The 12,324-nt window shown below is 43.7% G+C and overlaps 1 pseudogene; it reads right to left on the bottom strand.

Moving 5' to 3' along the window:
* Positions 1–12,324, bottom strand: part of LOC111958142 (calcineurin-binding protein cabin-1-like) — an 81,451-nt pseudogene that overhangs the window by 21,361 nt on the left and 47,766 nt on the right.

The raw sequence follows: 12,324 nt of genomic DNA, 5'->3' as shown, positions 1-12,324 counted from the left end.
GAACAGAATAGCATATTCTGAGTAATCCTTACGTTAAGCCCTGATCTGGCTATGCCATATGGCTGAGGGCTACACTAGTTAATTTACACTAGTTAATTACAAGATTTACTTATAATTCCTGTGGCATTATTTTATAGTACAAAGACTACAATTGAAGATAGCTGAATAAAATGGAAAGGATATTTTTCCCAAAATGATTTCTGAGGGACACATGCGGCTATTGTGTTGAGCGGTTAACAAATATATATGCTGTATGCTTAATTTAGTTATTTATGCAACTTTAGTTGTGATACAAACCTTAGGATATATTAGAAATTAAAACATGTAGCCTAAGGCTGCATGATGTAACTAATGACAATTTGAAAAAAGTTGCATGAAAGGAATGCGCTCGCTCTGCTTCTTGCACAGGCTGCACACACTTCATCAGTCTCTCATTCACAATTTGACAAGTACATCAGACTCATCTGAATTAATTCTGGTCTTTACATATAGCCTACTAATATGTGTGGAATAATTTTTGATTGATGTCATCCATAGCCTGCACTTAAATAGTGAATGGAGGTTACGTTTTTAATATGCCAGGTAGGCTACACCGGTTGTAAAGTGGATGAATGTGCTTAATTTTAAGAATGAATAAATAAATAAATATAGCAGCATGCGAAAGCTGGAATCCTCTTTTAAATAATGTCAAGTCAAAACTCTGTTTTCATACGCGATTGCGCAATGGCTGGGCTTATAAGAACACGTTTCACTGGGCTCTGTGCTCTCCAACCCTGTTCCAGGGACCCTAGGCCTATAGGCTACGCTAAGAGTTATTTGGCCACTTTAGTTGTCATAAGAAATACGTATCAACATATATTAGGCCTTTGCTACATGATGCATGAAAGTTTAAAAAAATGCATTGATATAGTGATGATATTCTTACCCATCAGACTATTCTCGATTTAATCGTGCCTTTACAAACAGTGCATTAGGAAAGTTCAGACCTCGACTTTATCCACATTTTGTTACGCTACAGCCTTATTCTGAAATGGATTAAATAGTTGATTATTCCCTTATCAATCTACACACAATACCCCATAATGACAATGCAAAAACAGGTTTAGACATTTTTGCAAATGTATTAAAAATAAACTTAAGTACTCAGACCCTTTACGCAGTACTTTGTTGAAGCATGTTTGGCAGCGATTTCAGCCTCGTGTCTTCTTGTGTATGACGCTACAAGCTTGGCACACCTGTATTTGGGGAGTTTCTTCAATTCTTCTCTCCAGATCCTCTCAAGCTCTGTCAGGTTGGATGGGGAGTATTGCTGCACAGCTATTTTCAGGTCTTTCCAGAGATGTTCAATTGGGTTCAAGTCCGGGCTCTGGCTGGGCAACTCAAGGACATTCAGAGACTTGTCCAGAAGCCACTCCTGCGTTGTCTTGGATGTGTGCTTAGGGTCGTTGTCCCGTTGGAAGGTGAACCTTCGCCCCAGTCTGAGGTCCTCTGGAGCAGGTTTCCATCAAGGATCTCTGTACTTAGCTCTGTTCATCTTTCCCTCAATCCTGACTAGTCTCCCAGTCCCTGCCGCCGAAAAACATCTCCACAGGATGATGCTGCCACCACCATGCTTCACTGTAGGGATGGTGGCAGATTTCCTCCAGACGTGATGCTTGGCATTCAGGCCAAAGAGTTCAATCTTGGTTTCATCAGACCAGAGAATCTGGTGTTTGTAAATGTTTGTCAAGGTCAGAGTCCTTTAGGTGCCTTTTGGCAAACTCCAAGTGGGCTGTCATGTGCCTTTAACTGAGGAGTGGCTTCCGTCTGGCCACTACCATAAAGGCATGATTTGGTGGAATGCTGCAGAGATGGTTGTCCGCCTGGAAGGTTCTCCCATCTCCACAGAGGAACTCTGGAGCTCTGTCAGAGTGACCATCGGGTTCTTGGTCACCTCCCTGACCAAGGCCCTTCTTCCCCGATTGCTCAGTTTGGCCAGGCGGCCAGCTCTAGAAAGACTCTTGGTGGTTCATTTAAGAATGATGGAGGCCACTGTGTTCTTGGGGACCTTCAATGCTGCAGAAATGTTTTGGTACCCTTCCCCAGATCTGTGCCTCAACACAATCCTGTCTCTGAGCTCTACGGACAATTCCTTGGAGCTCATGGCTTGGTTTTTGCTCTGACACGCACTGTCAACTGTGGGACCTTATATAGACAAATGTGTGACTTTCAAAATCATGTCCAATCAACTGAATTTACCACAGGTGGACTCCAATCAAGTTGTAGAAACATCAAGGATGATCAATGGAAACAGGATGCTCAATTTAAAGTCTCATAGCCAAGGGTCTGAATACATACGTAAATAAGGTACAGTTGAAGTCAGAAGTTTACATACACTTAGGTTGGAGTCATTAAAATTTGTTTTTCAACCACTCCACAAATTTCTTGTCAACAAAAACTATAGTTTTGGCAAGTTGGTTAGGACATCTACTTTGTGCATGACACAAGTCATTGTGTCATGAATCAAAAGAATCAAAAGAAATCAGCCAAGACCTCAGAAAAAAATTGTAGACCTCCACAAGTCTGGTTCATTCTTGGGAGCAATTTCCAAGCGCCTGAAGGTACCACGTTCATCTGTACAAACAATAGTACGCAAGTATAAACACCATGGGAGCACGCAGCCGTCATACCGCTCAGGAAGGAGACGCGTTCTGTCTCCTAGAGATGAACGTACTTTGGTGCGAAAAGTGCAAATCAATCCCAGAACAACAGCAAAGGACCTTGTGAAGATACTGGAGGAAACAGGTACAAAAGTATCTATATCCACAGCAAAACAAGTCCTATATCGACATAACCTGAAAGGCCGCTCAGCAAGGAAGAAGCCACTGCTCCAAAACCACCAGAAAAAAGTCAGACTACGGTTTGCAACTGCACATGGGAACAAAGATCGTACTTTTTGGAGAAATGTCCTCTGGTCTGACGAAACAAAGATAGAACTGTTTGGTCATAATGACCATCGTTATGTTTGGAGGAAAAAGGGTGATGCTTGCAAGCCAAAGAACACCATCCCAACCGTGAAGAACGGGGGTGGCAGCATCATGTTGTGGGGGTGCTTTGCTGCAGGAGGGACTGGTGCACTTCACAAAATAGATGGCATCATGAGGGAGGAAAATGATGTGGATATTTTGAAGCAACATCTCAAGACATCAGTCAGGAAGTTAAAGCTTGGTCGCAAATGGGTCTTCCAAATGGACAATGACACCAAGCATACTTCCAAAGTTGTGACAAAATGGCTTAAGGACAACAAAGTCAAGGTATTGGAGTGGCCATCACAAAGCCCTGACCTCAATCCTATAGAAAATTTGTGGGCAGAACTGAAAAGGTGTGTGCGAGCAAGAAGGCCTACAAACCTGACTCAGTTACATCAGCTCTGTCAGGAGGAATGGGCCAAAATTCACCCAACTTATTGTGGGAAGCTTGTGGAAGGCTACCCTTAAACGTTTGACCCAAGTTAAACAATTTAAAGTCAATGCTTCCAAATACTAATTGAGTGTATGTAAAACTTCAGACCCACTGTGTATGTGATGAAAGAAAGAAATAATTCTCTACTATTTTACTAGTTAATGTCAGGAATTGTGAAAAACTCAGTTTAAATGTATTTGGCTAAGGCGTATGTAAACTTCCGACTTCAACTGTATCTGTAAAAAAGTTTTTATAAATTAGCAATATTTAAAAAAAAAAATGTTTCACTTTGTCATTGTGCGGTACAGTGTGTAGATTGACGAGGAAAAAATGTATTTAATCCATTTTAGAAAAAGGCTGTAACGTAACAAAATGTGGAAAAAGTCAAGGGGTCTGAATACCGAATGCACTGTACACTAAATAATATTTATAACAAATTTGTTTTGACTTATCATGCACCTGTTGGAACAGTGGCAGGGGGAAAAAAGACGTAATCCGTATGCACTTGAATAGCTAATGTAGCACGCTTTTCCCGCGGTTCATTTTCATGCCAGCCAAGTAGGCTACTCAGGTTGTGAACCAATGTTCTTAATATTAGGAAAGTTGAGAAATAAATATACTAGACCTAGTCTATAGAAAGCTCATGGAATCCTCTTTTTAATAGAGGCCATAAAAACTTTGTTTTCTCACGCAATTGCATAGGCTATATATATGGGCTTATAGGAACACTTCTTTAATTCCATGCATCAACCAGCTATGATGATCTAGCTCTCGTTGCGGAACAGGTGATCCTATTCCGCTCAAACTCTGAATAACATGGCTCTCATGAAGGGCATTGATGTCATAGTGATTAGAGGGATAATAGAGCGCTGAGTACCAGGCCATTAGTGACTGGCTGTTAGCAAGTTTGGTAGGCTACTAATGTCCAGTGGCATCAGAATGCAGTTTTGGAGAAGCCTAGTTACCGTGACTCAACAGTCACATGGAATTTGACTGCAGTCATGACTCGTGACTACCGGTGTGGCGGTAATACGGTCACCGTAACAGCTCTAGGAATGACTTGGCAGACCTGGGGGCCAAAGACTGGGAGGACTGCAAGAGGCAGCACTCTGAGACAGAGGTTGGTTACACTGGAGAGCTGTCATTTTGGATACGTTTTAGAGGAAGTCCCTCCCCTAGCATGGTAGAGTGGAGGTGTGGGCTAATCAAGAACTTTCCTTCATCTGAAGTAGCATAAGAGACCTATGAGGGCTTGCATGGGCACAAACATGTCAGATTAGAGCTGAGCCAAAGCTAACTAAAACTTTTGACAACCTGCCAACTGCTCTTGCTCTGTACTTTATATTCATGGCAGAGGAACATGGCTATTGGCTACATCACTGAACTGTAAAACAGATCCAATGACATGAAACAAAACTGCTGTGCTGCACAAAAGCCTTGTGGAATTGGGTTAGAAGCTAATTTCTAAGAGATGGCTTGTATTTGGAAAGTGAGAAGCAAGGTGAAGAATTTGGCACTAATACTGTAATTTTGCTTCACTAAAAACATGTTAGGGAAAAGCATGTAGTGTCACTGACTCAACTGTACTAAGAAAGTTGTGTCAAGGCTTGCTCACTTTGTTCAGGAGATATGTAAGCCCTATTAGTGTGTCAGAAGGCACACTGTCACGTTACCCCTTTCCAGCCACAGGAGAAAAAAGTAGTTTTCCTTTGTCGCAAAACATGGGAAGCAAATCTCAGCCAAAGTCTCAGCACACTTTCCAATGGTTTCAATATTATTAACTTGCAAAATAGCATCCGTCAGTGTGCGTGTGAGAGAGAGAAGAGATAGAAGTGACACTGAATGAAGCTAAATAGAGGAAGGGTTGTAGTAGCTTGCCATCTCCCTCTCTTCAGCCTAGTCGTGGCCCCTCCATCCTCTGTTGCCTCCCACTCCATCTCTGTGGCTTGACACATAGCCAATGTCATACCAGGTTCCCCGCGGTCAGCATTGATCACTAGCTATGCGTCTAGAGGCTGATGAGAGCTGTGCTCAAACAACACCCTCAATGCCAGCCAACAGCAAAGGAGAAGTTGGCTCAGATGCAATACATAAAGTAACTAATCCCTCTATTATTTGATCAGTTCTGCAAGTGGAAGAAATTATTAAATTAAATCAACATTCCGGTTACAGTGCTGCAATAGAAATGTCCCTTTTTGCTCAGTCTATCAAACTGAATCTCAAGAACTAGTAGGGTACCTACTTTACACAACAGTGTCAGTTCTAGGTAACAGAAGTCCAAACTGAATCCGAAGTTTACGTTTAGCTTCAGAGTCAGTGAGCGGGCAAGAACATAAGACTGCTTCTACACAAGCAGTGCACTAGAAAGAGTCCCAATCACAATGCACAAAATCATTTTGCTGTTTTGACAAACCAAAGTAAATAAAATGCACAACCTTCACCTTTCAAACAGGCAACGGTTGTCTCAGAAAAACAGGAAACCAGTAATTTAGTCAGTGAGCAATAAATCTGTGTTATCTGCTGGAAAGACAGAAATAATAAATGGGTAATTCTCTCTGTCTGAATCCACGGAAGCCATTATACTGGGCCACGTAATACAGAAGACCTTTTGTCGGAAATGATCAAATCCATCACTGTTGGAAAATAAGACATTTAGTATAATTGACATTTAGAATAATAAACACTTTGTACAGTTCCCTATTAGCTAGGTCAGGATTCACAAAATGTAATGAAAACACCAATTAAATTTAGGGTGAGATGTCCTAATGCTTATAATTACTTATTTTACATTTTTAGTCACTTAGAAAACGCTCGTATACAGAGCAATTTACAGGAGCAATTAGGGTTAAGTGCCTTGCTCAAGAGCACAGGCAGATTTTTTCACCTAGTCGGCTTGGGGATTCAAACCAGCGACCTTTCAGTTGCAGGCCCAATGCTCTTAACCGCTAGGATGCCTGCTGCCCTTTTATGATTATACTTATGATTATGAGCTGTAAATATTAATAGTGCTATTTGTGTTAATATCTTAGTTAATACATGTAGCACTGTGAAGATGATTAGGCTAAAAGTGGTCTCGTGTGCTATTTGGTTCCTTATGACAGTATTTTATAGCAGTTGCATGAGTAGGGAAAGTCCCCTCTGTGTTTCAGGTCTCTTTGCTAAATCAATATCAAGAGGGATTTCCCAAACCCATTTCCTTTTTCAGTGAGTATATATTATGTGTGCATGACATGGCACAGTTATAAATCAATTGTTGATGGGAGAGAGAAATGTGGCTGTAAACGTGAAGGTAAACAGGGGAGTTTGCTCCAATAACTCATAAAAGTACAGCATACCTGCTTGATGAGCATGTATGTCTCTGACATTATCTTCTCAATGCGCCCCAGGTCGTAGGTCATGACCTTCTGTCCCTGCTGCCACACCCGGTAGGCATCCAGCAGAAGAGTTTCGCCTGACTCCACGTCATCCAGGAGCTTCCTCTTCCTGCTGGGCCTGCATAGCGCCCCCTGGGCTAGTCCCTGCTCTGCTACGCTGGCTAACACTGAGCCCTTAGCTACCGGGCACTGGAGCTGCTGCTGTCTGGAGCTGATGCTCAGGTCCTCCAGAGAAAGCTCCGGTGCGCGGCTGCTCTCAGCTACTTTCTCCCCAGGCACCAGAACAGTTCTGGGGGACTCAGTGTCTGGTTGGCTGCCCTGAGAGTCTGTGGTCTTGGAGGGACGCCCCCAGTGGCCAGCATCCAGCTCCATGGGCTCCTCTGGCCCTGCTCTGGCCCACTCGCCCACAGCAGCCTCCACCTTCCCAGATGGAGTTCTCTGCTGCTGATCCCCCCTGTTTCTGTCTGTGGCCAGCAGGGCTGGCTGTGTCTGAGGGGTCTCCCGGGACCCAGAGTCAGGGCCTGGGGCAGTGACCTGGGGTTCCTCAGTGAGCTCAGGCTTCTTATGCAATGCATGACTGCTGTCCTCTGCACTGGGCCTGTTGGACGTGTCCGTGGTTGTCATTTCCCCCATGGAGGGCGCAGGCACTTTGGAAGGCTGCTCCGACACCTGAGAAAGAACAGAGCCCGTCACAACACAAGCAAGAGCATGCTGAAACTATAAACTACGGAGCTGCTTTCAGCTCCTCTCCAAGTGTGTAGAGTGCTTTGGTTGCATACCCCTGTGAGTTTGTTCAGATTGTCCTCCAGGACTTTTACAGCTAGGAAAAATGCTCTCTGGGCCAAAACCTGACGATCCACATCCCGCAAATACTTCCTTTAAGACATGAGAGAGAGAAAGGAAAGAGAAGAACAAATTCACACAAAAACACTAGAACAAATGGTTGCCATGAAAAACTGAGAGAAACATGGTTGAGTCATGAGAGATCCTTACTTTCCCTGGTCAGGGGTTCTCTGGAGCATGAAAGAGTCTTTGATCAGTGTGTCGTGGTCCTTCAGCTGAGACAGCACCTCCAGCAAGAGGACGATGGATCGGTTCATATGAGATGCAAAACTGCCAGGGCGATCAATCTCATCCACTGGAATATGCCAGATGCCCTGAAGCAGGAAGGAGGGGAAGAAGAGGGGGAGGAGGAAAAGGAGGAGCAGAAGAGGCAACAGTTCACTAACACTGTTTGGTATTAGCGTGTCATGGAGACCGGCTTATGTATGACCTCACCTGTCAGGCTAACTAGAGTTCTGTTTCAAAACATATTTTCCATTAACACATTCACAAGGCCAACAGATCCCTGACATGAGCCCCACTGGTGGGTTTTCAGCATAATTTAAAAAGTGCAAAAGCTCAACTGAAAAGTGAATGTACCTGATATTTTTGGTACATACATGGGGATTTATTTTACACAGACTGATAGTGAAGGAGGGCAAGAGAAAGGGAGAGAGGGATAAAGAAGTGTGACGGTATATTGTTTTAGGCAATATATTAACCACCAAACCTCTCCATGTATGAGCCAAGATCTGCAGTGCCAGTTTCAAGATAATGAATATTTTTTATTTTATTTATTTAACCAGTTAGGCCAGTTGAGAACAAGTTCTCATTTACAACTGTGACCTGGCCAAGATAAAGCAAAGCGACACAAACAACAGAGTTACACAAACAAACGTACAGTCAATAACATAGCTTAATGCGAGTCTGGAAGGAGAGTTTACAGTCTAACCAGACACCTAGGTATTTGTAGTTGGCAACATATTCTAAGTCAGAACCGTCCAGAGTAGTGATGCTAGTCACTACGAGCGGGTGCGGGCAACAATCAGTTGAAGAGCATGCATTTAGTTTTACTAGCATTTAAAAGCAGTTGGAGGCCACGGAAGGAGTGTTGTATGGCATTGAAGCTCGTTTGGAGGTTTGTTAACACAGTGTCCAAAGAAGGGCCAGATATATACAGAATGGTGTCGTCTGCGTAGAGGTGGATCAGAGAATCACCAGCAGCAAGAGCAACATCATTGATATACAGAGAAACGAGTCGGCCCGAGAATTGAACCCTGTGGCACCCCCATAAAGACTGCCAGAGGTCCAGACAACAGGCCCTCCGATTTGACACACTGAACTCTATGTGAGAAGTAGTTGGTGAACCAGACGAGGCAGTCATTTGAGAAACCAAGGCTGTTGAGTCTGCCGATAAGAATGCGATGATTGACAGAGTCGAAAGCCTTGGCCAGGTCGATGAAGACGGCTGCACAGTACGTCTTTTATCGATGGTGGTTATGATATCGTTTAGGACCTTGAGCGTGGCTGAGGTGCACCCATAACCAGCTCGGAAACCAGATTGCCTAATGGAGAAGGTACGGTGGGATTCGAAATGGTCGGTGATCTGTTTGTTAACTTGGCTTTCAAAGATTTTAGAAAGGCAGGGCAGGATGGATATAGGTCTATAACAGTTTGGGGTGATGAGCTGTTGGCCGGGGTAGGGGTAGTCAGGTGGAAAGCATGGCCAGCCGTAGAAAAATGCTTATTGAAATGATCGATTATCGTAGATTTATCAGTGGTAGCCTCAGTGCAGTGGGCAGCTGGGAGGAGGTGCTCTTATTCTCCATGGACTTTAGTGTCCCAAAACTTTTTGGAATTAGTGCTACAGGATGCAAATTTCTGTCTAAAAAAAGCTAGCCTTAGCTTTCCTAACTGACTGAGTATATTGGTTCCTGACTTCCCTGAAAAGTTGCATATCGCGGGGGCTATTTGATGCTAATGCAGAACGCCACAGGATGATTTTGTGCTGGTCAAGGGCAGTCAAGTCTGGGGTGAACCAATATCTGTTCTTAGTACAACATTTTTTGAATGGGGCATGCTTATTTAAGATGGCAAGGAAAGCACTTTTGAATTAGTGCAGGTGAGAGGAAAGTAATGGCAACAGCTAAATGCGTGCTCATTTTACTCACGCAACAAAGAGAACACTGATCACGTGCATGGGTCCTTTAATAAAAAAACACATTTTTTAACATAGAGAATTATGAAGCAAACATTCTGGCATGCTGGCAGAGGACCATGTTTAAATATCCTTTAGGACCAGGGGTGAAAGTAATGTGGTCCGGTGTCCCGGAAAAATAAATAGTGGGGGTACACCGTACTGGTAAAACATGAGCCCATTACAATAACGAAAACAGAATGTCAATTTAAAAAATATAAAAACTACTACACCACTATTTATAATTACCGCATGAAAAACAGGTGGTATAGCCTACACTCCAAAATGCGATGTGGTTTGACAAGAACACTGACATTTTGCCAAGGCAGAGCTGAGTGGCCGAGACGTTGTGGACTAATGACAATCGGCAAATGTCATTACACTTTTTGGTATGTTGTGTAACAGAGGTCTCTTTCCATTCATTACTGTTTGGAGGCTGGAAATGTTGCGAGTAGATGAACGTGCACGGGTAGCCTAGTAAAGGAGCCATTTGAAATGACTGTTTGACAAGCACATGCACACATAGAAGGTCCCATACCGGGAAGAAATTCATTCTACTTTCACCCCTGCTAAGGTCTATAGGTAATGGCATGCACAAACCTGAATAAACTCTGGGTTTAGGTGTTATTACAGAGAAACAATAGGTTCTTTCATGTATTCATTGGACACGGGCTGGAGGACAGGGCAAATGGGATATTTTGTGCTGCACATCGACCTGAGACATACCCCACACAAGTGTGTCGCCAGTGATTTATGTTAATGTAAGCCCTAGTGTAATAATTATGTTTCCACGTCAGGAGTGTGACACTACAGACTTGGAGCGAGCAGAATCTACAACCTCTGCATCATCAAGACAGTTGCTTTGTGAAAAGGTGTTAAAGATCACAGTTAGCAATTGTTATGTAAATGAAAGCTGAAAAGTACCAAGTGCCTTGGTCAGCCGGAGCCATGGCCCAGAGAGACACGGCTGCCAGCGGTGTAAATCTCAAATGGAAACTCGCCACAGTATTTCTTTGTGTGTATGTAGCATGTGCACAGCTTAATGCTACTGCAGACTCCTTCAGGCACTGGGCTGCTAATAGGGCTGACACCAGCAAACAATTAACAGGGGGAAAAATTTGACAAACCCACTGGAAAGAAAGAGAAAAAGGAGGTGAAAAGAAGGCAAGAGGAATTCATTTGCTCCAAAACTGGAATTGGAAGATGGGAGCCCTAATGAGAAAACAGAAAGAGTTGCTGTAGGGAGAGAGTGCCTGAAGAGTGGAGGTGGGGGTGGACTGGGGGCTGACTTCAGGCAGGCATATCAGATCCCGCCCCAGGCAAGCAGCCTCATTAGCAGTGTGTTCTGTCTGGGTTCAGGTTGGTTCGGGGAACCAGAGAGCAGCAGCACATCAAACACACATTGACTTTTTAATTTCAATATCTCTGAAGGATTGGTAAGTCTTCAGAGCACGAGGAGTATCACAGGTAACGATCAATCAGATCTGAACACACGTTATCATGTGACAGCATATGTGACGACCAAAAAACCCAGTGCACACGTCATGCCAGCAGGTGTGTACATGCAAGGTTCGGTGCTCCACAGCAGAGCTGACTATGTGAGCTGAGCGCAGATTATGATCTATGTGCAATTTTTAAAAAAACACTTTGCAATGAGCAGCTTAGAGGTGTATGCGAAAGGGAGGAGAAGCTGGGCATATCATGATGAAACAAAAACACATGATATGCCTCCACAGAAGCAACTAGCCCGCCCCTACACCTGGGAGCCTCTTCCTCATCCTACCAAACAGGTCCACATTGTCTGTTGACATTTTCACAGCCTTTGGTGAGAAGCCAGGCAGGAAAGAAATGCTAAACATAACAGACTTATGAAATTAAATTGCATTCCTGAGTCCTCGTGCAGTCAAGAGACAAAAGCCATTTATCAATATTAATGAACATCCTTCAGTAATGATCAGGACAATCTGGATGAAATAGGACAGGCGATGTGATGTGATACTTTTGTAGATCAGAGCTCTGCTGGATGTATGTATGTGGACACCTCTTCAAATGAGTGGATTTGACTAATTCAGTCACACCCGTTGCTAACAGGTGCATAAAATTGAGCACAGACATAAAATCTCCATTTACAAACATTGGCAGTAGAATGGCCCGTAGGGAAGAGCTCAGTGACCTTCAACGTGGCACCGTCATAGGATGCTACCGAGTGGCACAGCAGTCTAAGGTACTGCATCTCGGTGCTAGAGGCGTCACTACAGACCCTGGTTCGATTTCAGGCTGTATCACAACTGGCCGTGATTGGGAGTCCCAGCGTCGTCCGGGTTAGGGCTTGGCCGTCATTGTAAATAAGAATTTGTTCTTAACTGACTGGCCTAATTAAAGGTTAAATCAAATTTAAAAAATGACACCTTTCCAACAAGTCAGTTTGTAAAATTTCTGCCCCGCTGGAGCTTCCCCGGTCAACTGCAGGTGCTGTTATTGCGAAGTGGA

This window comes from Salvelinus sp. IW2-2015, linkage group LG33 (assembly GCF_002910315.2).
Source record: "Salvelinus sp. IW2-2015 linkage group LG33, ASM291031v2, whole genome shotgun sequence".
Taxonomy (NCBI): Eukaryota; Metazoa; Chordata; class Actinopteri; order Salmoniformes; family Salmonidae; genus Salvelinus; species Salvelinus sp. IW2-2015.
Note: the sequence above shows the minus strand (reverse complement) of the source record. Positions and strands in the feature narration are given on the sequence as shown.